We start from the raw sequence: 26,731 nt of genomic DNA on the forward strand, positions 1-26,731 counted from the left end.
TGTGTGCTTTTTCCTTGTGACAGGAGCCACTGTCATTGGCTTTGACTCTCCATCTAGTTTGGGCTTGCTGTCTGGTTTATCTGCAGCCTGAGTGACTGGGTGTCATAGGTTAGCAAGCATAGTCCCGGAAGGGACGTCCTTGCTAAGGGGTGCTTACAGTTTCCTCTGGGAACTGACAGAACCTATCAGCGGCCAGTTTGAATATGGACAATTCTCTAAACCACTTAAAGTTGTGAACACCTCTGTGATCCACATTTAAGAATAGGCAAACTCCCCCTCCAAGCTCTCTCTTGTTTCCGGCGCTGGGACAGGTGGCTGCGGGCCCCGTGTGGGGGCCAGCGGGCCCAGCCAGGCCCTGCTTGGGCCAGGCTGGGCCGGGCCACGGCCATCCTGAAGCCATGGACCTGTTCCAGCCGTGGAACCCCCCCCACTGCCTTGCCGTGGGCAGCCGGAGCGGCTCGGCTCTCCCCCCTCTCCACTGCGATAAGAAAAATTCAACATTCCAGCTGCAAAGCTGCAAGGCCGAGGTGAGATTAACCCTTTTATTGCTGTGAAGAGCTGAAAACCTGAGGGAAGAGAGAGAGGAGATGCTTAAAGCTGAAATTCTGTTGTGAAGCTATGATATATAAGAGTATCCTGTTGTAATTTCATGAAGATATGGGGGGTGGAGTGTTCAGCTCATAAGCAAAAGCACCTGCGCCGAGATAGGCAGATGCTGACGCGGCTGTAATTTCATGAGAAGTTTGGACAGGGAGAGATGGACCAGATGAGGACTTTTGCTCCAAACGGGAAAGGAGAAACCTCAGTTCCTAGAAATGCTCCCAGAGACAGTCCTAACGATGAAGATGAGGAAGACCCTTTGCTCCCAGGGAAGGAGAAGGGCCTCTGTTTTTTGTTTCTGAATGGCTCAACCTTAAAATTGTACCCCAAAAACTTCAAGAGTGGACCCTTGAAAGCAGTTGCAGGAAAAGCTGCAAGTCGGGGGAAAGGACTCACATGTGAGCAGAGAGACTCCTCTTCCTAAATGGACTGAACAATATTTGGAAGTGGGCGGCTGGCTCGTTGTGATAATGTTTTCATAGCACGAGCAAGAAGAGACTTCTCTTTGTAAATGGACTGAACAAGGTTATTATGGAAGTGGTAACAGACTGAACATCTCAAGGGTTGTCTTTTTACATTGTCAGTGGGAGAAGGGAGGAAGGTGGGGAGAGGAGGAGAGTTCTGAAGGTATGGTGTAATTTTTTTTCCCTCTTTTAGGTCTGTTAATAAACTTCTTTATATTCTTTCAAGTTTGGGGCCTGCTTTGCGTTTCCCCTAATTCTTATCTCACAGCAGATAAACAGTAATGAGTATTTTGGACCAAACCACTACACTAAATTGGTGTTTCCGCCCGGTTACAAACCCAACCAGCGACACCAGGGCTCTGCCAAACGTGGCTCCTCTGATGGGAGATGGCGTTGGAGCAGAGGACAAAGCTCTTGCCACAGTCGGGGCACTCGCAGGGCTTCCCTTAGCGGTGCCTCCGTTGGTGTTGGGTCAAGTGAGAGCTCTGTGAGAAGCTCTTCCCACACTGGGGACACTCGTAGGGCCTCTCCCCGGTGTGGATGCGCTGGTGGGTGACGAGGGTGAAGTTTCGGTTGAAGCCCTTCCTGCAGTCGGGGCAGCGGAAGGGCCTCTCATCCGTGTGAATCCACTGGTGCAGGAGGAGACTGGAGCTGGTCTGAAACCTCTTCCCACACTGGGGACACTCATAGGGCCTCTCCCCGGTGTGGATGCGCTGGTGGATGATCAGGTGGGAGCTCCACCTGAAGCTCTTCCCACATTCCCCACACGTGTGGGGCTTCTCCCCATCGTGAAGCTGCTCATGAACCACCAGCTCTGACCTCTGGCTGCATCTCCGGCCGCCTTCCCGGCACAGGGTGGGTCTTTCCTCCTCAGAGCACCCTGGGCTGCGTTTGCAGCCCCTCCTCCTGCGGGATCTCCGGGGCTTTTCCTCCCCGTTGGATTCCTGCGCCGTGGAGCCGCTCAAAACGGCCTCTTCCACCAGGTTCTGCCGCGGGGATTTGTCCTCCCTGGGCTCCGTGCTCAGCTCCTTGTCTGGGGAGGAAGGACAAGGAGAGGATGGGATTTGCCTCCGTGCCACAGGGAAGGGCAAGGAGATCCCCCCAGTCCGTCCCCGGCAGGACGGCGTCGGCAGCGGGGTTGTCCTGCAGCCGGGGGCGATGCTGGGCTGGGAGATGGAGCAGGAGAGAGGGGAAAGGGGCACTGACTTCCTCCTCACCTGCCTGGGGCTCCCGGGGCATCTTCCTCTTCCTCACAGCCTCCTCCTTCATCTGGCCAAGGGTTGGGAATGGGAAATCCTGGTCTGGGGAGAAACTAGGGATGAGCACTTTGACTTTACAGGTCCTTCTGCCAAGTCCATCTCTAGAAGTCACTGGGCACAGTGTGTCCATAAAAATCTGCTCTGAAAAAGCCTCTCAGGAGTTCCCTGTCTCTGGTCTCTCCCCTTTGTCTTTGGGGGTCCCCTCTGTCCCAGCTGCTGGGGTCCCTCTTTCATTGGGAGTCCTCCTCTCTCCTTGGTCTCCACCCTCCCCAGGCTGCTGGGAGTCCAGGAATCCAAAAGCTCCCCCCTTTGGTCTCCCCACTTAGGGATGCTGGGGGTTATGGGGTCCCCAGGTCCCTTCTCCCCTTATTCTCTGCTTCGGGGTGCAGGGGGTCCAAGGAGTCCCCCCTGCCCCTCTCCAGGCTGTTGAGGGTCCCGCGAATGGCGGCGCTCCCCCCTCTCTGGGCTCCCCACTTTGGGGCCCTGGGGGTCACAGGGGTTCGCTCCTCCAGACTGCCGGGGCTCCCCTGCTCCCGGTACTGCCCCTCTCTGCTCGTCCCACTCTGGGGCTCCCGAGGTTCCCCCTCCGGCTCTCCCAAGGGGTCCCGCAGCCCCCTGGCTCTGGGCTGGAGGTGGCCGTGCCTGACCCGGGCAGACCCAACCCCCACCACGGGGCGTACCCCACATCCCCCTGCCCGCTGCCAGGGCTCTGCTGGCACCGCCACCGGGACCCCCAGAAACACCTCCTGGGGACCCCCAATATCCTCACAAGGGGCATTTTCTGCTCAGCTTTGGAGTTCTTCATTCTCCAAACATCCCCCCAAAAAACCCAACCCAGGGAACCCCCCGGGATATCTGGGCCGAGCTCCCCCTCCCCGGGCACCTGCGGGATGGGGGGCGATGATCCCACGGGTGGGGGGCTGTGAATTCAGGGAGCGCTCAACCTCATGTGGGGAGTGACTGGGTCTGAACTGGGGCAACTGGGTTCAACTGGAACCACACTGGAAGATAATGGGAGCAGCTGTGCCCATGCTGGGGTCATACTGGGATCCTGCTGGAACTGACTGGGATGATACTGCGAGTATCTGAGAGGGACTGTGATCATACTGGAATCAGACTGCAAGGGACTGGAAAGGTGCTCGACATGACTGGAACCATACTGGAGGTGACTGGGAGCAACAGAGACCATGCTGGGAGCAAATGGGATCGTATTTGGAGGAACTTGGAGTGACTGGATTCATACTGGGAGCAACTGGGCCCACACTGGGAGTGACAGGGAGGCACTCTGGGCATGACTGGAATAATACTGGGAGTTATCTGGGAGTGACTGGGTGCAGCTGGGATCATACTGGGAATGACTGGAAGCAACTCGGAATCATACTGGCATTGAGAGGGAGCAGTTGGGATCACATTTGGGGACACTGGGACCATACAGGAAGTGACTGGAACCATACTGGCAGTGACTATGGGTCCTACTGGGATCATGCTGGGAGCCACTGGGATTACAGTGGGTGTGAATGGAACCTGACTGGGGGTTACTGGGAGCTGCTGGGCCCATGCTGGGAGGAAAATGTGGACACATTGGGAGCAACTGGGATCAACTGGAAGGTACTGGAACCATGCGGAGGGGACTGAGACTACAACTGGCATCATACTGGGAGCAACTAGGACTACACTTTGGGAAACTGACAGAAATTGGGATCATGCTGGAAGACCCTGGAAGTAACTGGGAAAGACTGGGATCATTCTGCGGTAACTGGAACCTTACTGGAGCAACTGGGAGTGCCTGGGAATGACTACAAGCATGCTGAGGGCAACTGGGATATACTGGGAGTGTCTGTAACCATACTGGGGGTGACTGGAACCACACTGGGAACAGCTGGGATCATGCTGGGGGGAAATGAGACCACGCTGGGGGCACCTGGGAGCAACTGGATCTATGCTGGGGGCAACTGGGCGTGACTGGGACTATTCAAGGGGCAACTGGGATCATACTGGGAGGAACTGGGAACAACTGGAACTATGCTGGGGGCAACTGGGATCATACCGGAATCACAGTGGGTCCATGCTGGTTGAGACTGGCATCATACTGAGGGTGACTGGAATCATACTGGGATTGACTGGGAGTGGCTGTGAGCAACTGGAATCGTGCTGAAAGCAGCTGGGAAGAAGTGGGAAGGAGTGGGAGCATGCTGGGGGTGACTGGGATATACTGGGAGAGACAGGGAGTCACGAGGATCATACTGGAGGCTACTGGGCTCATGCTGGCATTGACGGGGAGCAACTGGGATCACACTGGGGGCCACTGGCATCATACTGGGGGTGACTGGGATCATCCTGGGATTATAGTGGGTGTCAATGGGGGTTACTGGGAGCGACCAGGCCCATGCTGAGAGCCTACTGGGGATGCACTGGGAGGAACTGGGAATGATAGGATGCATGCTGGTGACAACTGGGATGTACTGGCAGTGACTGGGATAAATCTGGGGGCAACTGATCCATGCTGAGGTAACTGGGAGTGCCTGGGAATGACCACAAGAATATTCAGGGCAACTGGGATATACTGGGAGTGTCTGAGACCATGTGGGTGGTGACTGGGACCACACTGGGTGTGACTGGGAATGTGCTGGGGAAAACTGGGACCATGCTGGGGGAAACTGGGGGCAATTGTGAGTGACTGGGGCCCTGCTGGGAGAGACTGGCATCATACTGGGAGTGACTGGGACTATCCTGGGGCAACTGGGAGAACTGAGAACACACCAGACAAAAGTGGGAAGAACTGGGAGCAACTGAGACTGTGCTGGGGGCAAATTGCATCATAATGGGGAGTGACTGGGAGTGACTGGGTTCATACTGGGAGTAACAGGGATTCTGCAGGGAGTGAGGAGAAGTGACCAGGATCATACTGGGCCTGACTGGGCTCATACTGGGACTGAGGAGGAAACTAGAACCACTCGGGGAGGGAACTGGGCTCATACTGGGAGCAGCCATTTCCCAGCCCCGGGACCCCCGAGCCCCTTTCCCAGCCCCGGGACCCCCGAGCCCCTTTCCCGGCCCGGGACCCCCGAGCCCCTTTCCCGGCCCCGGGACCCCCGAGCCCCTTTCCAGCCCCGGGACCCCCGAGCCCCTTTCCCGGCCGTGCCGCCCCTGCAGCCCCCAGACCCCCCCGCCGGGGTCCCGCCAATCCCAGGGGTCCCCCCTCTCGGGCTCCCCGCTTTGGCCTTCTGGGGCTCTCCTCTCTCCGGGGTCCCGCTTAGGGAAGCCGCGGCTCTCCCGGGGCTCCCCAAAACCGGTGTCCCCCCGCCCCCGCCGGCCCCGCGCCGTCCCCACGGGGCCCCGGCAGAGCTCGGAGGGCCCGGCCCGGGAAGCCCAACCCCCACCGCGGGGGGACCCGCATCCCCCCGCCCCCGCCGGGGCTCTGCCGCCACCGCCACCCCCAAAAACACCTCCCGGGACCCCCCGATATCCGCCCCCGACGGGGCATCTGCGGCTCGCCTTTGGAGCCCCGCAAGCTCCAAACATCGCGCCGCCCGCCCCGACAGACAGCATGAAACAGCGAGCCCCAAATCGATTCCCTGCGAGCTCCAAATATCCCTCCCCCCTCCAAAAACACCGCCCGGCATGTTTGGGCCGAGCTCCCCCTCCCCGGGCACCTGCGGGATGCGGGGCGAGCGATGCTCCCGGCCCGAGCGGCTGCGGATCCAGAGAGCGCTGCCCGCACCTGGAGCCTCCTCCGCCTGCTCCGGCTCCTCCTTCTTCCCCCCGTGCCTCCTCTTCCTCCTCCTCTGGCCCGCCTCCTCCTCTTCCTGCCCTTCCTCCGTGCCTGCGGCCGCGGCCCGGGAGCTCTCGGGGCAGCGGGGCCGGGCCGGGCCACGATGGGAAAGGGCTGGGTCACCCCAGAGCGAGCTGGGGCAGCGGAGCTTTGGGGCAACAGCGGCAAAGGGGTGCGAGAGGGGGGATCCGGGCAGGTGGGACAGCGGCAAAGGGCTTCCAGTGGGGTCCCCCAGTTAAGCCCAGCACCCCCAAAGCCCGTCCCAGCCCTCCCCGTTCCCTCCCCAGCCCCGGCTGAGTGCGGGGCTCAGCCCAGGAGCCGTCGCCGTTCGGGGCTCCCCCGAGTGCAGCAAACGGGAGAGTGCCCCCCGGGTGAAATGTTGGGGTTCGCTCTACCATCGGCGCTTTAAGATGCCCCGGTAAAGTCGGTGCCCACTGTAACTCCCGTTAAAAGGGCAACACCACTCCCGTTGATTCCGGCAGCGGAGCCCCGGGGGGAGTTGGGGGTCCCGGCAGGGTTTGGGGCCCCGGGAGGGTTTGAGGCTCCTGGGAGGGTTTGGGGGTCCCGGGAGGGTTTGGGGGTCCCGGCAGGGTTTGGCGGTACCTGGGTGGTGCCGATGATGGCGATGGGGACCCCGTGCTGGGTCTGAACATTCGCGAGGGGCTCCTGGGGGGGTTTTGTGGGTCCCGGCGGTTTTTGGCGTCCCGGTGTTTTTTGGGGTTCCCGAGGGGAGTTTTCAGGGGTCTCAAAGTGGGGGTTTGGGCGATCACAAGGGGAATATTTGGGTGTCCCAAGGCTGTTTTGGGTTCCCTGCCGGTGATGGAGATGGGGACCCCGTGCCAGGTATAAACTTTCTCAAGAGGGTCCGGGGGGTGTTGGGAGGTCCCGTGGGAATTTTGGTGTCCTGAGAGGGTTTTGGGGGATATGCATGGGGCTTTGCGGTCCTGGGGAGTTTTTGGAGGGTCCCGGGGATATTTTCGGGGTCCCAGGAGAGGTTGGGGTTCCCCGGGAGGGTGTTGGGGATTCCCGGGAGGTTTTGGGGTACCTGGGCGATGCCGGTGACAGAGCTGGGGACCCCGTGCCGGGTATGAACCTTCTCGCTGCGCACGGGCAGCGTCAGCGTGTTCAGGGAGATCCTGGGGGACCCGGGGGGTTCACCCCAAATCTCAGGGGACCCCAAATGCTGAGGGACCCCTGAACTCCCCTCACCGCTGGATCTGCTGCAGGCAGGGGGGCACCAGCACTCGGCCCCCACCCCCCACTCTGACGGGGGGGCTGCAGAAGAAATCTGGGGGGCACAGACGGGTGAATGGGAACACCTGGGACCATGGTGGGATCATAGTGGGATCATCCTGGGAGTGACTGGGATCATACTGAGTGTAACTGAAAGTGACTGGGATCATACTGGGGGTGACTGGGAGCCCCAGGGCCCATGCTGGGAGTGACCTGGGCCCCACCCTGGGTGGAACTGGGGGAACTGGCCCAGCCGGGGCTCAGGGTTGTTCTCCCCCAGGGCTGCTGCCACCCCCGGCCCCAGAGAGCCAAGGGACAGGGGACAGCCGAGGGACAGGGGACAGCCAGGGAACACGGCCTGGCGCAGGGACACTGTGCTCCAGCACTCTGGGCTGTTGTGCCCGGGGCGTTGCCCTTGGGCTCCCAGGACAGGCAGAGGGGGCAGAATCCCCTCCAGGAGCTGTTGTTGGCTCGAAGCTTTGGTGTTGGACATTCTCAACCACTCAGTGATTTCATAGTCTCCTCTATGATGTCAGACCTCTGCCCAGTGATATCACAGCCTTATCTGCGATGTCACAGCTCACTCTATGATGTCACATAGCAACCCTGTGATGTCATAGCCACTCTGTGATGTCACACCACCTGTGATGTCACAGTCCTCTCTGTGATATCACACAGCTGCTCTGTGATGTCACAGCTGACTCTATGATGTCATACAGCCACCCTGTGATGTCACAGCCTGTTCTGGGATGTCACACGACCACTCTGTGATGTCACACCAGCACCCTGTGATGTCACAACAGCACCACTCTGTGATGTCACAAAGGTGCTCCATGATGTCACAGTAGACTCTATGATGTCATACAGCCACCCTGTGATGTCACAACCCACTCTGTGATGTCGCAGCCAACTCTGTGATGTCACACAGCCCCTTTCTGACATCACAGCTGCTCTGGGGGTCTGTGACACAGGCACAGAGGTGTTCCCAAAACTTCAGTGAAACAAAACCTCCTCAGCACCAGCACAGCACGAAGCAGCAGCATTCTTTATTGGGCCAGATGCACGAGGGGAGAGCCCCTCCCAAAGCCGTGGGTGCCGAGTTCAGGAATGTTCCTGTTTGCAGACTGTGCTTCACAGACACATTCCCAGATTGTCCCACCAGAAACACACACACGATCATCATTGCCCCAAAATCATTGCAGATTTCCCCCACCCCTTTGCACATCCCTTCTTCTGCCCTGGGGGTCTCCTTGGGGGTCCCTGGTGGTCGCTGACCCCAAAGCCAGCCCTGACTGCCCGGTGAACTGGTGAAAGTTGGCACACCTGGGCTGGTTGCTGCCTACAGAATCAGCCTTGGGCGGTTCCATGGCCAGTGGCTTTTGGAGAAGAAGCATTGTATGAACCCACCAGGTGCAAACGGTTTTTCATCTGGCAAATTTCCCCCCTTGGAGGGCTGTGAAGCTTCTCTTCCCTTCAAGCCTTCAGAAGCCTCGCTCTGCTCCTTTATTCACATCCCACGAGTTCCTCAGCTGCTTTCACAACCATGTTCTTTACACAGCTCAAAGCAAGTGTCATAAGCACAAGTAGTGCTGTGATCCCAGTTAGACTTTGCAAAAGTGAGGCCAACCATCAGTCAGGGAAAATCCAAGTCCTCTAAATATTTTATCCAAACAGTTACTCTCTAACCCTCCCCTTAATTCCCTGCTGGATGCAGCAGCCGATTTTATCCTCTCTACCTGATCATCCAATCCAGCATCACATTTGGAATGTGCACACAACAAGTGTTGCTGTTTCAGTTCAAGAATCCACACACTCCCTGTCCATGTAGCAGCAATGGGGCTAAAGCCAATCTGCTCTGGAAGGTCATTTTAGCTGGGGCTGCCAATTGTTCCTTTATTTCAGCAAACCCCAAAGGAGCTGCATTCACTGAAGTTCCCATTGGCAGAGCCCAATGGTGTGGGGCTGGTCTGTTCCTAAAGGCAGATCTTTGCGGAGCAGAGATGGATTCTAAAATCCATCCCGCTGGAGTTCCCGCACTGGGATGTTTCCCAGTTCCATCCCCTTTAACCTTTCCCCACAGTCGGGTTCCCGGTGGTGACTCCTTGCACGAGGGACGGAACGTTCATACCCCCAGTGTCCGTGGTGCTCCTGATTCTCCCAGGGGAAACGTGTGCTCCAAATTCCATCCCTTCCCACCCATCCTGGGGCTCCTAAGGATCTGACCGTGTCCTGCTGACACTCTGTGCCTCTCCAAGGCTCCTTGTTTGTTGGCTCAGCCCACGTGTCCCTGAGAAAGGCAGAATCATTTCTACAAACACAGCCCAGCCTCAGAGCCTGGGCCACAGCCAGGAGCCGCTGGACCTCAGCATTCCAAACAGCTCAAGTGTCTGTCCCAGGGCAATCCCACTTTTCCTTGGTCCTGGCATCCTTTGGCCTTGACCTTGTTAAATCTGGATATTTTATACCCACCTCTAAGGGGTCCTGTGGGAGGCCTGGGCTCCCTGCCCAGCCCAGACACCCCTGAACTGGCTGGAAACATTCCCAGTGTCCTGTCTGAGGGCCATTCCAGACTGCTGGAATTTGACAGCCCCAGGGGGTATCAGTGCAATCTGTCAGCTGATCAATATTTCCTGAGGTAATTTCCAGATCCGCTTTGGAGATGTTACAATTCTCAGCACTATTGTTCTGATGTGTCCATGGGAAGGAATATTCTCCTTCCATCCCTGTCCAGGTGCCCTGGGTGCTATTTCCTTCCCACACGTGTTCCCAGATTTTTGTCAAATTGCTGACTGAAGCTCCCCACGGAACTGGATTTTCTGCAGAGGTTGGTGCTGGCAAACAAGCTGTTACAGGGGTTACATTCTGTCATCTGCCAACATCTTGCAGTGACTTTGAAAACCGCATTTCCCTTCCCAGAAGTCAGGAACATCGTTTCTATTATTATTATAGAAAAACAATTATTGATCGTCTTTATCCAGATCCAATAAATAGTATCCCCTTAGAAAATCAGATTCAATACCTAAAACAATAGGATTTATGTAAAACCCCAAACCCCACGGTGTCAGTCAGTCTTGTTTCTGCTGTGTTTAATGTGTGCTCGCTGGTTTTATCCACATGTGATGAACCCCGAGTTGGATTCCTTCTACCTTGAGTGCAGGGTAGGTTACCAGGAGGACTTGAGATGGTCCCTTCCACTTTGGCTGGATTGTTCCAAAATTCCAGGTTCTGGTGCACACCGCATCTCCTGGTTGGAAAGGATGTACAGGCGAGTCCAGCCCCAATGATCTGTTGAGAACCATGCACCTTTTAAGGCTTACAAGAGTTAGTCCCAGTGCTATTAAATATTCATTTCTGCAAAACTTCTGAGCCTTCCCTTGTCTTGTTGGTGCCACATGGGAAAGCTTCTGGTCATCCAGAAAAAGGATCCACCAAATGCCAAAATGTGTCAGTCCCCTTCTGCCTGGGCACTTCTGCAAAATCAGTTGGCCAAAATCACCTGGTGATTCCCATTTAACAAGCCCTGGAGGCAGCCTTCTTCCTTTAAAACCAATCCCATCTTTCTCAACAACTGATCTATCATTTTTTGCCATTTTGGTGCTTACTAGATGCCTTTGTACACTGGCCACCAGATTCTCCATTTCCTCCTGTGTTTGCTGATGTTTTAGTTCCGTTCTACATTAATTGTGGAGCTACAATTACCTGCCCACACGGGGTTACCAATCACCTGCTGGGATTTTCCGTAGCTGCTGCTGCTGCTGGGGCTGACTGCCTGTCCTGATCACTGGAATCTGGTTGTTGTTGCAGAACATTCCAGTTTTTGCTAGGTATTAGTGCAAGGAGAGCTTTTGCAGCCCCCTCTTGAGCTGCTTGGTCAGCCAATGGATTCCCTGGATTACCTGGGGAGTGTCCAAACCCATGGGCTTTACAAGGGCACCAGGGCCACTTCTTTTGGCTTTGGCACACTCTGCAGTAGGTGACTGATTTCTTTTTGTACTCACTGGAGACCTCTGTGCCCTTTCCTTCCATGTGGCTCCCTGGGCGTGTATTATTGCAAACCCAGAGTTCAAATCAGTCCATATGGTCACCCTTTGTCCTTCAGGGATTTCTAGGCAAGGTCATTCATTCTGCTTTTTGTGCTGCTCTGTTCAAAGCTAAAGCCTGGCCTTCTAGGACCTGGCTCGAGGTTCCCACTGCACACCCAGCTGCCCGTTTCCCATCCGCACCACGCTGCTCCCACCAGGGTGCAGGGCCAGTGCTGGCTCCTGCATGGGATTGCTCTCGAGGTCCCAGAGTCTGCCAGAACACACTTGTTCCATGCATCCCAGGCAGTCATGGCACAAAGACTCCAAGCCTTCTCTTAGAAGGGACTCCAACACTTCCCTGTTCCCACCTTGGGGACCTTGAACCAAACCCTGCAAAGCTTTTGCTGCACCTTACAGGCAGGTCAACAGTTTACACCAGGAAAGGAAAAGGGAAAGGGAAAGGAAACGGAAAAGGAAAAGGAAAAGGAAAAGGAAAAGGAAAAGGAAAAGGAAAAGGAAAAGGTGCCTTGATCTGAGCAGGGCTCTTTCTCTGATTTCCTTTGGAGCAGGGATCAAAGGCTCTCCCCAGAATCCTTCCGTGCTGCCTGCAGGTGCTGCCATCCCTCAGATGTGTTGGAATTCCAGAGGATGAGGCCACGGGGTGTCCCAATGGTGCCTTGGTTCCATGGCCCCGCAGTGTAACCATGGTGTCCTTGGCTCTGCAGTGGCACCATGGACCCTTCATTCCATGAGGCCCCACAGTGTGGCAATGGTCCCTTGAGTCCAGGAGGCCCCACAAGGTCCCAATGGTCCCTTGGTTCCATGGCCCCGCACTCTCACAATGCTCTCCTTGGCTGCACAAGGTCCCGCAGTGGCACAAGGGTTTCATTTTCTCCTGGATTTCTTTTAGCTTGCTTTCTTTCTTCATTCTTTCATCTTTTTTCTTTCTTTTACCTATTTTTTCGTTGCTTTCTTCTTTCTTTTATTTTTTCTTGTGTCTTTCTTTTTTTTCTTTTTCTCTTTCTTTTTTGGTTCTTTCCTCTTTTTTTAAAAAGTTTTTTTGTTTCACATTACTTAGTCTTTCTTTCTTCTTCTCTTTTTCTTCACTTTTTAAATTTTCTTGTTTATTTCTTTTCGTTTTCTTTCCTTCTTTTTTCTTTCCTTCATTTTTTTACCTTTTTTCTTTTTCTTGTCTTTGTTGCTTTCTGTTTTTCATCTTTCTTTCTTCTTCTGCTTTCTTTGGTTCTCTTGTACTTTTATTTTTTCTCATGTCTTTCTTTCTGTCATTTTCTTTCTTCCTTGTTTCTTTCTTCTTTTTTTGACTTTTCTTAACATTTATTTTCTTGTTGGTTTCATGTTTTCAGTCTTTCTTTTTTTCTTCCTTTCCTTCTTTCATTTTTATTACCTTTTTGCTTTTTTCTTTCTTTCTTCATTTTTCAATATTTCTCTTGGTTCTTTAATTGTTTCTTGCTGCTTTCTTCTTCATTTCTTTTTTTTTCATTTTTCTTCCTGGTCTCACATTATTGAGTCTTTCCTTTATCTATTACTTTCCTTTGCTTTTTAAATTTTCGTGTTCATTTCTTTTAGCTTACTTTCTTCATTCTTCACTCTTTTATCTTTTTTTCTTTCTTTTAAATTTTTTTTGTTGCTTTGTGTTTTCCTTCATTCTCTTTTGGCTTTCTTTCTGTTCTTCTTTTGTTTTTTTCTTGTGTCTTTCTGTTCTTTTTTTCTTTCTTCCTTGCTTCTTTCTTTCTTCTTTTTTTTCTTTTTCTTTTATTTTCCTGTTGCCTTCAGGTTATGTACTCTTGCTTTCTTTGTTTATTTCTTTGTTTCTTTCTTCTTTTCTATTTTCTTCACTTTTTTCATTTTCTTGTTAATTTTTCTTTTCTTTCACTTTCTTTCTTTCCTCTTTTCTTCCTTTCTTTCATTTTTATTATCTTTTTGCTTGCTTGCTTCCTACATTTTTTAATGATTTTTCTTTCTTTTTTAATATTTTTTCCTTGTTGGTTTCATGTTATTTAGTCTTGCTTTCTTTCTTTTTCTTTTCTTTTTTAATCACTTTCATTTTCTTTTTTATATGTCTTTTGATCTTCCTTTCTTCTTTTCTTTTTTTCATTTTTATTATCTCTTTCTTGCTTCCTTCCTTCATTTTTAATTTTTTTCTTTCTTTTTTTTCTTTTTTATTATTTCTTGTTCCTCTCTTTCCTTCTTTCTTCTTTTCTTTCTTCGATTTTACTTTTCTTCCTTCCCTTCCTTCTTCCTTACTACCTTCCTTCCAAATTCCTTCCTTCCGAATTCCTTCCTTCCTTCCGAATTCCTTCCTTCCTTCCTTCCGAATTCCTTCCTTCCTTCCGAATTCCTTCCAAATTCATTCCTTCCTTCCTTCCTTCCTTCCTTCTGAATTCCTTCCTTCCTTCCGAATTCCTTCCTTCCTTCCGAATTCCGAATTCCGAATTCCTTCCTTCCTTCCGAATTCCTTCCTTCCGAATTCCTTCCTTCCGAATTCCTTCCTCAATTCTCACCCCACTGAAGGGGTGCAAAGCAGCAGGACCCCCTCCCAATTGGGATCCCCTCACCCTCCCAAAATGTGGGGACTTCACTTCAGGCCCCCAAATTGCGGGGGGTTTACAGCACCTTCCCAAAATTCACTGCAACCTCCCAGAAGCCACTTAGAGGCCCCAAAACTGCGAAAAAGCACCAGGAGCCTCCCCAAAATCAGCTCCTGTTTCCCTCCCTTGAGTCCCCCACTCCAAGTGCTCAAACCACCCCATCCCTCCTAAACTTCATCCAACCCCCACGATGCCAGCCCCACCCCATCCCATCCCATCCCATCCCATCCCATCCCATCCCATCCCATCCCATCCCATCCCATCCCACCCCTCCTGGACACCAATTCCCCTTCTGTGCTTCCTGACTCCCCACAGCCGGGCCTTGGGGCTGACGGATTGAGCCATTTGGGGCTGCCATCGACACACTGGGGCTGGCATTGAGTTGATTGCAGGCACCCGCTCAATCCCTCCATCCCAAATGGGAGCTTGGAACATCTCCTCAGCCCTTGCTGTGCCCATGGGCTCACCTCAAGTCCCAAAATGAGAGCCAGGGCCCCACCGGCCATTCAGAACCTCTCAACATTGCCAGAAACAGCAGCATCCTTCCCAAAATGGGCTCCCCACATCCCTGACAATAGGTCCCCCTTCCAAGTACCAGAGCCCCCCTCTCAAAACCCCTCCCAAAGCATTGGGGGGACCCCAAAACTGCCTCAGGACCGGGACATACCCTGACATCCCTTCAGGAATGTGGGATACCCCAGAACCCACTGAGGAACGGGGTCCCCCCGGCCTCATCATGCGCAGCCTTCAGCTGTCTCAGGCAGAGCCCATCCCACCCTCAGCAGCCCCAGCCCAGCCCAGCCCAGCCCTCCTGGGCAGGAAGCCCCAATGGCCGAGCCGGCCTGGGACACTTGCAGGGATGCGGGGGCAGCCGCAGCTTCTGGGGCCAGCCTGGGCCAGGCCCTGAGCGCCCTGCCAGGGAACCATTGCTGCCCCACATCCCATCTCAGCCTGCCCTCGGGCAGCGGGAAGCCGTTCCCTGGGGCCCGGCCCCGCAGGCCCTTGGCAAGAGTCTCTCTCAGCCAGCAATTGCTGCTCCTCCCTGCTGCGGGGCCCAAGCTGCAAGTTGATTTTCTGCCGCTGGCCCCGGCCCAGCCCCGAGCCAGGGCCAGGACCTTGCCCTGGAGCTCTGCGGGCGCTGCCTTTGTGCGGCCGCAGCGCAGCGGCCGCAGCTCGGAGCTGCCCTTTGTGTCCCCGCCGGCAGCTGCCAGAGCTGGCGGGGCCGGGCCAGGGCCGGGCCAGCCCCGGCCTTCCCGGCTCTGGGACACAGCGGCGGCAGCCCCAGCCTTCCAGCCCTGCACACGCTCCCACACAAGCCTCCAGAGCCGCGGCCACGCAACGCAACTGACCGGCCGCTGACCCCCCAGCCTGGCCTGATGGCCATTCCTCTGCCCACACCTCGGCCAAGCTCCCCTTGGCCACCTCCTGAGCCACAGTGCCACACACAAGTGGCACATACAGCTACACAGCTCTGCCCAGAGCTGGCAGGGAACGTTCCTTCAACAGAAAAACCACCAAGAAAAAGAGAACTGCCCCCAGCAGAGCTGTTCCCTCCTGCAGTAGTTACACCTGCACACCCACAGCGCCTGAGACTGCAAGCAATGAGCATTCCCTGGGCACATGTGCAGCCCAAGCAGCTCGAGGACAGCCTTGCAGCAGGACTGCTCTCAGCTGAGCCAAAAAGGCCCCTCTGGCAGCTGCAGGGCCATTGCAAAGGGCAAGGGCCAGAGCCTGGGCCCACGGCGGAGGAAAGGGCTCTCAATTCCCCTGCCCTGCCACCTCAACCCTGTTCCCAGGCTGCTTCCCACACAGGATTCCTCTGCAGGACTGCGGAAAACTGAGAGGCAGCTCTGGCTTCTCCACTTTTCATGTGCTAAAGCTGCCTGGCAGAAGAAATGGAGGGACAGCTGTGGTGGCACAATCCCTCCCGGCCCAGGGCCCAGCGCTGGGAAGGTCTTTCCGTGCCGAGGCTTTGCTGCGGCCAAGGAAAGCTCCTGGCTCAGGGTCACCTTTCCTGCTGGGCCAGAGCCCCCGAGTGGCCCAGCAGCAGCAGAGAATTCCAGCACAGCCCCGGCACGGGCAGGGCGGCCCTGGGCGGGCTGCGGGAGCCGGCAGCGCCTGAGCTCAGAGCAGCTGAGCCCGGGGGCTCTTGGCCAAGGCCAAGGCCCAGCGAGCATTTCTCAGCTCGCAGGGCGGCCTGGAAAGGTGCTGGGGGGGATCATTCACCCCCAGGGCGGTCCCAGTGGCTCCCAGGATTTCCATGTCCGTGCTCCCAGCGCTGCTCCCAGCCCTGATCCGTGGGGATGGCAATGTCCCGCTCCCTTCCCGGGGCAGGCTCACACCTGAGCCAGGTGTGCAGGGCAGGACCTTGCCCTGAGCCCAAGCCCTGTCCCCCCTGCAGGATCTGCTTCCCATCGGCCTCTTCCTCCTGCGGCCCCAAGCCCAGCTCGGTGCTGAACGAAGGGCGCTGGGCCGGGGTCATCCCCCGGCGGGGGCTGCGCACCCCCTCTGCCCCCTCCCCAAATTCCCTCCCGGGGCAGCAGGGGCTGCCTCAGGAGCCCTGTGGGCAGGGAAAAGGGGGTGACACCGGGATGGGGGGGGTCACACATGCTCTGGGGGGACACACACAGCCCCTGGGGACCCCCCCCTCACCTTCTCCTGCTGCGCCAGGAGGGTGAACCGCAACATGGAGCTCCCGACCCCCAGCAGCATCTTGGGGGTGGGGTCTGGGGGCGAGTTTGGCTATCTGGGGAGGAGGTCACATCTGCCCTAAAACCCCCTCCCAGCCCCACAGCCACTCCCAGACCCCTCAAACCACCCCACAGCTCCCAGCCACGACTCCCCCAACCACTCCCTGCAATAGCAATGGCCCCAAAAGCCACAGAATTCCCAACCCATCTCCCCCAACACCCACCCAAATTCTCTCCAAGCCACACAGCCCTGCCAACACCCCAAAACTCCCACACAGACTGCCCCAAAAGCCCCCAAACCCTGTCTCAGCACCTCAAACCGCTCCAAGGGCCATAAAAGCCCATCCCAGTCCCCCAAGGCGCCCCCAGACCCCCTCCCACCCCCCATGGCACTGACCAGAACAGGCTGGGGCACAGGAACATCCACAGCCAGGAGCAGCTCCGGCACTTCAGCAGCGATTTGGGCACTTTGGAGGCCACACCCCAAAGGGGGAGACTCAGGGCAGGGACTGAGACAGACAACTGGAATTCCTGGAGAACAGATGGGCTCAGGTGGACAAGTTCTGCCAGCACAACTGTGAGACTGTGGTCCCAGTCTGCCTGGCTTCGTGGCTCCACAACACTCAGATCCTCCCAAATATTCCCCTGAACCCCAAATTCACCCCCAAATTCCAGTAAAATTAAGCAGCTTTAGACCTCTTTGCTTAATTTCTTTATTTTTACTCCACTTTTGGTTGTTTCAGTGGGATTAACACAGAAATTACTTAGGCTGCAGAAGATCTCCAAGAGGTTTTGAGGGGCTGTGAAGGGCTGTGAGGCGCCTTGAGGGTTTGTTAGGGGCTGTGAAGGGTCATGAGGAGTCGTGAGGGGCCATGAGGGGCCCTGAGGTGCTGTGAGGGGCCATGAGAGATTGTTGGGGGCTGTGAAGGGTCATGAGTGGCCAGGAACTGTGAGGGGCTGTGAGGGACTGTGAGCTGCCATGAGGGGCCATGGGGAACTGTGAGGGACATTGAGGGGTCATGAGGGGCTGTGAGGGGCCTTGAGGGGCCATAAGGGTCTCTTAGAGGCTGTTGGAGGCCAGGCACCTGATGGAACCAAGGGTCAGTTATGACACTGTGCAAGCAAGGAGATCATGGTTGACAGTACAGAACTTCATGGAAGCACAGGCCCATTGTCACACAGCAGGGCCGCAGAACCAAGGAGATCCTTGTGACACTCCACAACCTCATGGAGTCAAGGCGTCCATGTTACGCTACGGAACCTCATGGAGCCAAGGGTCCATTGTGACACTGCGGACCCAAGGAGACTGTTGCTGACAGTACCAAAGTTCATGGAACCAAAAGTCCATTGGGACATTGTGGCGCCTCATGGAACTGTGGAGAGCATTATGACACTTTGTTACTATCTGATTTACACCCAGAAGGGCAAAGAAAACAAAATCTCTGAGTATAAAAGGAAAGAACTTTGAAGCTTCAAAATATTCCCAAAGACCAGATTAAAACCAAACGAGATTAAATGTTGGTGCCAAAAATATGGGTATCTGTTTATCTAATGGTAAGAGAGGCAAAGAGAAAGAAGGAGAAAAGTAGAGAAAAGTTAGAAAAGCCAAGGTTACTCTAAAAAGCATAGGATAAGTCAGCACCACACTGTGCTACCTTTGTTGCTGCTGAGACAGGGTGGGGGAAGTGGAGAGGTTTTTGCCTTTTTTTTTCTGCTGTTTGAAGGGTCCTATCTGCCTCTTCTGATGTCTGGAGCAGTTTGGCTGGAAAGCAGCGGCCCATCCTCCGAGATGCAGGCTCGATGCTTGCAGCTGAACCTCGGTGTGCCTGGGACGAAGGAGCAGGGCTAGGGGTTGCACAACTCCCTCGGGATTTCAGTGCAGGGGTGAAGGATTGGGGGGTGCTCCCCAGGCGGGCGGCGTCGGCTCCCGGAGGCCTCAGGGTGTCTGGCAGCAGGCGATGGTGGTGGTGGGGGGAAAGGCAAAGGGCGGGGATTCTACCTTTTGCTTTCGCCTCCACATTTTGCACCAGTTTTGCCTTCCTTTTTATGGGCCTCAAGGCGGGCTATGCACGGCCCGTACGGCACGTAGTTTCCAGGCGTTCAAAAGTGATTATGATAAGCAGCCATAATGACGAAGCACTTTTGAAGCCTTTCCGGTGTTGAGCAGTGATAATGACGCAGCGTTTTTTGGAGCCTTTCTCTTAGCATTAGGCTCTTGCACACTTCAGAACCAAGGGGCCATTGTGACACTGCAGGGCCTTGTATAACCAAGGGGTCATTGTAGCACGGCAGGGCCTGGTGGAATCAAGGGGATCGTAGTGACACTGTGGGGCTCCAGGAGGCCCCGGGGCCATTCTGACTGTGTGGAAGCAAGGATACCGTTGTTACGCTACGGGGCATCATGGAACCAAGGAGGCCATTGTGAACCAGCAGGGGAACCCGCTGAGACTATTATGACACTTCAAGGCCTTGTGAGACCGAAGGGCCATTGTGGAACTGCAGGGCCTCGTGGAACCAATGAGACCATTGTGACATCACAGGGCCTCATGGGAGCCAGGGGCCATTGTGACACAGCCGGGCCTCAGAGAACCAAGGGGCCGTTGTGACACCACAGGGCCTGATAGAACCAAGGAAACCATTGTGACACTGCAAGGTCTCATGGAAGCAAAGGGCCAGTGTGACACAGCCAGGCCTTGTGGAACCAAGGGGCCATTGTGATCCTGGGAAGCCCAGTAGAACCAAGGAGCCACTGTGACCCTGCAGGACCTTATGGAATCATGGAGACCGCTGTGACACTCTGTGACCTCATGGAACCAGTGGGCCATTGTGTTATTTTGCAGCCCCATGGAACCAAGGAAACCGTTTTGACACAGCAAGGCCTCATGGAAGCAAGGGGCCTTTGTGCTGCTGTAGAGCCAAGGAGACCACTGTGATATTGCTGGGCCTCAGGGGAACAAAATTGTGATGCTGCAGGGCCCCAAGGCTGCAAAGAGCGTGGAACAGGTCTGGTTGGCTTGGCCTCCTGGGGGCCACCTGCCTGGTCCAGCTGACCTTGGCATGTTGAGGGTTGCTTCTCCTCTGCCCCTGAAACGCTGGAGTTCCGTGCTTTCCTTTCTGTGGGAAAGAGCTGTCCTCCTCCAGGGACCCATGGCTGAAATTAGGATGCTACCTCCAAATTGGATTCTATCCGAGGATTGTTCCCATGTGAAACCTGCCAGGACACACAGCTCAGGCTGGCCTTGGCCTCTTAGGGGCCACCTCACATCTGCCTTCAAAACACAGGGGGGCTGTGCTTTTCTTGCCATGGAAAAAACCATCTTTCAAGTCCAGCCATCCATGGCCAAAATTGGGAATCCACCTCTGAAATTCCATCTATCCAAGGAATAGCTCCCAGACAAAAGCTGCCAGGAATGTCCAGCTTCCCTTGGCTTCCTGAGGGCCAGCTCTCATCTGCCTTTGAAACACTGGGGCTCCTCACTTTTCTGCCAGTGGAAAAGAACTGTCCTTATGGGTCAGATGTCCATGGACAAAAGTGGGATTTGGCCGCCCAAGATCCGTCTATCCAAGGATTGCTCCAAGACAAAAGCTGCCAAGACAAACAGGTCTGGCTGGCCTTGGCCTCCTTGAGCCACCACTAATCAGCCTTTGAAACACTGGGGCTCTGCCCTTTCCTTCCTGGCGAGAAGAACTGTCATTCCGGTCCAGGCACCCACAGCTGAAATGGAATTCCACCTCCAAAACTCCCCATATGTCCAAGGGTTGCTTTCAGACAGAAGCTGCAAGGACACACAGGTCTGGCTTGCCTTGGCCTCTGGTGGCTGCCTCTCATCTGCCTTCAAAACACTGGGCTTCTGTGGTTTCCTTGCTGTAGAAAAGAACTGACCTTCTTGTCCAGGTGCCCGTGGCCTCAAGCACATGATCACTACACAGGGACAAAGGAGCTCTGTGCTCAGTGGAGTGGAGACTGAGGACAGCGGAGGAGAGTCCTGGGAGGGCTTGAAGGGTGGTTTCAGAGATGGTGGATCCTTTTGACACAGTAGAGAACAGCCAGCAAAAGAAAGAATTAATGCAAAGGGCAGCTGGGGAGGTCCAAACTGGACACGAGGAGAAAGGAATTTCTCTCCCCGGGCAGTGCAGTGGTGCAACGTGTCCCCCAGAAGGAGTCTGGAGCAGCCCAAGGCTCTGTGTGCCCAGGCAGAGGCAGGCAGGACGCAGAGCTGCCAGCAAAGGAAGGGGCCAGCCAGGTGGGGCAGCCGGGGGGATGAGGACAGCCTGCAGGGACAGAGGCGCAGGGCAGGGACACCGTGGGACAGCCTGGGCCGGAGAGGGCAGAGGGGTGTGCAGAAGCTGAAAGGCCCTGACAGAGGCAACTTCTGCAGCACTTTGGCCACGGCTGCTGTCCCTGGCCCTGAGGCCAGTTGGGAGACAAGTGACCCTTGCAGCCCTGGGGCCTCATTGCCTCTTTTTTCCTGCTCAGCAGCATGGCAGGGGCCACCCCATGGTGCTGCCCTTGGCATTGCACATGCCCACATCCCAGTGCCCCGGGAAGAGTCCCGAGCAATGAGGGAGGGACAGGATCTGCCTTTCCGGCGGCTGGGGCACTGCCTGCAGCCAGCCCGGGCACAGCACAGAGGCACAGAGGGGTTCCATCAGTTAGGGCTGGGAAGATGCTGAGAAGTGACCGGGGGAGAATCATTCCCAGCCCTTGACACAGGAAGCCTCTGGCTGCAGGACAGTGCAGCTGCAGTTCCTGGAGTGATCTCCTCAAGCTGGAACATGCCACTGACTGTGGATTCAGGAAGTACATTCTCTGAGTATCTCTGGTGTAGAACATGAGGACATGCTCAGGCCTTCAGCTCAGTCCAGTAATATTTCCAACACAATCCTTTCTATAGGGATGAAATTTCCTGAGACTGTTTTCAGTCTCCTACTCTTGGGGAATGGGAGGGGGGAAGTGATAAAGGCATTCATCATTTTTAAGAGTCCCTAAGGCATCGGAACTGTAACTTGAGTGCTCTGCAGGAGTTTCCTAAAGTGCTTTCAAGACACTCCTCTGCCCATGCACCGCACCGGCATCACCTTTGCTGGACCCACCGGGCTCAGTCTGAGCTGTCCTTTCTCCCAGCTGCAAACAGAACCTGTCCCCAGCCAGTGCCCTGCACACAGGCAGGTTTCTGTAGGGCCAAGGAGAGTGCACAGAGATATGGGGTCTGTGAGTGCTGGCAGGAAGAGGTCAGGCACAGGGAAACACCTCCAGGAGGAAGATCTTCAGCAAGCAGAGAGAAGATCAGGCAATGAGAGAAAACAAAAGGCAGAAATGTTGTGGCAGGGAGAGCTTAGAGACCTCCACAGGATGCCCTCGAGTGCAGCCCCTCCCTCTGAACAAGCCCCCTCCCCTCCTCTCTCCCTCAGCCAAGCCTCTGCCCTCAGGGCCGGGGGTCCAAGGCGTGAAGCCCCTCCTGGGCAGGCAGAGCTGCAGCAGAGCCGTGGGGCAGCTCTGCAGCCCCGGGCCCGGTTCCCTCTGCAGAGCACAGGGCTGGGAGCAGCTGCCCGGCCCTGGGGGCTCTGGGAGGGGGCACAGCTGGCTCAGGGTGACGCTGGCCCCAGAGCCCGGCTGTGGGCAATGCAGCCAGGGAAGGAGCTCCATCTCCCTACATCCAATGCCATCATTAGGACACTTGGCTTTCTTCTTGAGGATTCCCCCTAAGCTCTGAGCTTGCCTCCAGGGCGCAAACAGGTCGTGTAGCATCTTGGTGTTACCTGAAAGCCCCACAGTGAGACACAAAAGTTTTATGATGGAGAAAGGGCTGTTGGGTTGGTGAAACGAGCCATGTGTGTATTTGGCTACCAGTGTGGGGCTGAGAGCTCGAGAAGGGGATGGACATTTGATGGGCTGTGGTGGATCGATCTGCTCTCAGCAGCATTGGGATGGTTTTTAAGGGAAATATGGGAGGGTGATTATCCTCTATCTGAGAAGGGTGAAAGGCCAGAGGATCTTGGAACAGGACAGAGTGACAGACCAGCTCCCCTCACTCTCCACTCACCACCTTGCCTCACAGAACTCGCTCTATTCTCCCCGAGGGCAGCAGAAATGCTGAGTGTCTGACATCCAAAAACAGTCAGCAGGGGAGATGAAGAGGAGCTATAAAAACCTCTAGAACACTTTAACAGCTTTTGCCATTCCTGTTCTTGGGCCCTGGGAGTGCCCTTGTGTTAGCTGGGCTTTCAAAGTGGAACACCAGGACAGGTCCCTGTCCCCCTCCCACTTCTGCACAGCAAGGCTGAATTATAAAAACCCCCGGAGCAACTGCCCTGAAACTCATGTCACACTCAGCCAGCACCAACCAGGGCTGCGGCTGGAGCTGAAGGAAGATCTGCTAGAAAAACAGAAGGGTGTTGTCGGTGATCGAACACGGACTTGGCCGGCTGCATGCAAAGCCAAATTCTATTGCACAAGTCCCATCTTTATATACTGTTCCAAACCAGCAGTTCAGCAGCTACAAACTTCAGCTCCTAAGGTTCTATGTTTTACATCTCCAAGGGCTACAGATTACCATCTCCTCGCCCAATCTCCCATTAACTATCCTACTCTTTGTCTCGCCTCTTGCTCTTTGTCTCGCCTCCTGCCAGACACGGCCCCGGCCCGCCCCGTCTCTCGCAAGGCCCCACGCCAGCCAAAGCCCTTCTCTGTGGCCACACTCTGAATCCCCATAAGGTGTCAGTGTGTGACAGGAGAAGGATTTGTGGGGCATGTCTTTGATTTTGCTGAGAGACGTTTCCCTTAAGCTGTCACTGACTTTTCTCCATGAACAGGTCCCCATGGCCAGACACGGCGAGTGTCCAACAGCAGCTCCATCAGCCCCTTCCTCCTGCTGGCATTGGCAGACACGCGGCAGCTGCAGCTCCTGCACTTCTGCCTCTTCCTGGGCATCTCCCTGGCTGCCCTCCTGGGCAGCGGCCTCATCATCAGCGCCGGAGCCTGCGGCCAGCACCTGCACAGCCCCATGTTCTTCTTCCTGCTCAGCCTGGCCCTCACCGACCTGGGCTCCATCTGCACCACTGTCCCCAAGGCCATGCACAATTCCCTTTTGGGACACCAGAACCACCTCGTAGGCAGGAGGTGCTGCACAGCCTCTTTCTCTTTCTCTTTTTCATTTCAGCAGAGTTTTCCCTCCTCGCTGTCGAGTGCTACGAGCGCTACGTGTCCATCTGCAAAGCCCTGCACTACGGGACCCTCCTGGGCAGCAGAGCTTGTGCCCACATGGCAGCAGCTGCCTGGGCCAGTGCCTTTCTCTACGCTCTCATGCACACGGCCAATACATTTTCCCTGCCCCTGGGCCAGGGCAATGCCCTGGGCCAGTTCTTCTGTGAAATCCCACACATCCTCAAGCTCTCCTGCTCACACTGCCACCTCAGGGAGCTCGGGCTTGTTGTGTTTTCCATCTGTTTAACTTTTGGTTCTTTTGTGTTCATTGTTTTCTCCTATGTGCAGATCTTCAGGGCCATGCTGAGGATCCCCTCTGAGCAGGGATGGCACAAAGCCTTTTCCACGTGCCTCCCTCACCTGGCCGTGGTCTCCCTGTGCCTCAGCACTGGCTTTGTTGCCTGCCTGAAGCCCCCCTCCATCTCCTCCCCATCCCTGGACCTGGAACTGCCAGTTCTGTACTCGGTGGCGCCTCCAGCCCTGAAGCCCCTCATCTACAGCCTGAGGAACCAGGAGCTCAGGGACGCCCTGAGGAAAGTGATGACTGGATGCTTTCCAGAAGCAAAAACCTGCCTGTTTTCAGCTCCATAGGCTAAAGTGTAATCATTAGAGGCCCAGCCTGCCTTCTCAGGTTGTTTTGGTGGTGGTGGTTTTGGTGGCTTTTTTTTCTTCTCATATGTTAAGGTTGTATCCAAAAGATTTTGTTATGCATCTTATTCACTGTTTACAGGCTGAATGTGACTGTTGGCAGGGACTGTGTCAATAAGGAGTCTGCTCTGTGGGTATTCACATTAAATAAAGGACCCATCAGCAAGGTGTCTGTTTGAGATCCTTTGGTTAAGTCCATCCCTGGAGCTGGAGGGCAGGGCCAGTGTTGCAGGCATTGGGGGGGAAGAGTCCCAGCAGAGCAGCACAGCCAGGGAGCAGCAGAGCTTGGTCTTTTCAGAGCTCCTCTCTTATTACTTCCACTCTCTCCTTTGGAGCCGCTGTGATGGTGTAAGGCCAACAGCTCTGTCCGGGTGGTGCGAGTCCTGCTGCGTGTCACAGGCAGGGACAGGCCATGGGCACTGCTGGGACACAGCTGGGCTCCGCCACAGCAGTTCCATCAGCAAAGGGCATCTCCTGAAGGCACTGCAGGAAGGCTTTGCTCTCCCTCCACAGTCACTGTCAGGAACAGGCCCAAGGACCAGACTCTAAAGAGGCTGCCTGTGTTCCTTGTTCTCCCAGGGCTCAGTGGGATGAGATCAGGGTCCCAGTGTGGCCTTCAAGAGACTCGGGTGTGCTTCAGGTTTTGCTTGTTGGTGGCCAGTGCCCACCAGATGGTGAATGGTCTGTGATGAACCTTCCTGGGGCTCTGCAGCTTGTGCCAGGGCTGATGGCAGGGGAATGTTCTTCTGGAGGGACTTGGGAGCTGCCAGCAGAACACGGGGGACCTGCAGGGACAGTGTGTGCCAGGGATCAGCAGTGAGTGGAGCTCACTGGGCACAGGCCTGTCCAGGGTGGGCTCACCCACAGATAAAGGACTGAATGTTTCCTGTGACCCATGAGAGCTCTGCAGCCCAGGGGACACAGCAGGTACAGGGAAAGGAGTCTGGGCAGTGACTCGTCTGACCCTCGGGGAACTTGCAGAGGAGGATCCAGGGCAGCCCCAGCCCATGTGCCCGCCCTGGAACAAGGCAGGCACCTCTGAGCACCCTCCATGGCCACAGCAGAGCCTGTGTGGGAGGGGGTCAGTGCAGGGAGCACCATCAGCTGCAGAGCTCTGTCTCCCAGCTTGAGCAGCAGAGCCCAGCAGAGGCAGCCCATGGCCCCGGGCAGCACAGCCCCCATGCTCTGCAGAGCAGCACCCCCAGCTCGGGGGCTCTGGGCAGTAGGGCAGAGGCTACAGCAATGGCTGCTCAGGCCAGCACAGACGTGTTCCCCTGGGAAAGGCCCTGTGGGGAGCTGGCATGGGCCAGGAGAAGAGCAGGAGCTCGTGTGTGTGCAGAGGAGCCCTGGCAAGAGGCTGCCCTGTGCCTGGGATGGCAGCAGGAGCAGCCTGAGGAGCCCCGGAGCCAACTCTCTGCTGCTGTGCTGGGCAGCGGGGCCCTGGGGCTGCACGAGCTGCCCGAGCTGAGGATCTCCTGAGCATCCCAGACACAGAGTCACTGTCCCGGACCTCCAGTGCCTCCAGTTCCTGCTGCAGGGCCAGACAGGACTGGGCTTCTTTGCAGGGCTGGGGCCGGGGCAGGGAGAGGAAAACAATGGACCCTTGATTGTAGGAGTCCCCACAGTGTCACAATGCTCTCCATGGTTCCACGAGGCCTTGCAGTGTCACGCTGGCCCCTTGGTTCCTTTGGGCCCCACGGTGTCACTATGGCGCCCTTGGTTACACGAGGCCCCGCGGTGTCGCAAGGCCCCTTTGGTTCTCCCAGGGCCCTCAGTGTCTGTTTTGCCAGTGGGCAGGGTCAGCACCAAAGACACAGACAGCAAGTTCAGGAATAGTGGAATTTATTATAATGCAAAACTGCAAAGAATCACAAAAGGAGAAGCCCAGCAAAGCACCCAATCATCACTACCCAAGATTGTGTACAGTAATCAAGAAAGAGACAGCACCAGTCACCCTCAGACCTTGCCATCATCCACATCCTCACATCAGCTGGGGGAAGCTGTCCCAGCCAAGGACTGGAGAGCCATTCCCAGACCCTGGGAATTCCTGCAGGTACATCCAGCTTTGCGGGCACCGAGGCTTCAACCTCGCTGTGAGAGGCCCCAGCTTTGACAGCGTTGAACAAACAAGCTGACATCACTTCTAGTGTGGGAACATCTGGTTTCATTCTCCTCTTTGGTTTCTCCCAAAGCCTGGCCGGGGCTCAAGGGGGAACCGAGGGAGTTTGAT

General features: G+C 55.6%; 2 pseudogenes across 2 annotated transcripts in view; one reads left to right on the forward strand and one right to left on the reverse strand.

Annotated features, from left to right (window-relative positions):
* Positions 1 to 16,671, reverse strand: part of LOC309585626 (olfactory receptor 14J1-like) — a 55,070-nt pseudogene extending 38,399 nt beyond the window's left edge. The window contains exon 1 of the transcript in view: positions 16,612 to 16,671. The product of the transcript in view is annotated as an olfactory receptor 14J1-like (transcript). The remainder of the gene's footprint in view (positions 1 to 16,611) is intronic.
* A 5,808-nt stretch (positions 16,672 to 22,479) lies between these two features.
* Positions 22,480 to 24,444, forward strand: LOC309585627 (olfactory receptor 14J1-like; annotated as a pseudogene). Its single transcript has 2 exons — positions 22,480 to 22,501; positions 23,463 to 24,444. The product of its transcript is annotated as an olfactory receptor 14J1-like (transcript).
* Positions 24,445 to 26,731: the final 2,287 nt, after the last annotated feature.

This window comes from Coloeus monedula (assembly GCF_965178545.1).
Source record: "Coloeus monedula genome assembly, contig: HAP1_SCAFFOLD_84, whole genome shotgun sequence".
NCBI lineage: Eukaryota > Metazoa > Chordata > Aves > Passeriformes > Corvidae > Coloeus > Coloeus monedula.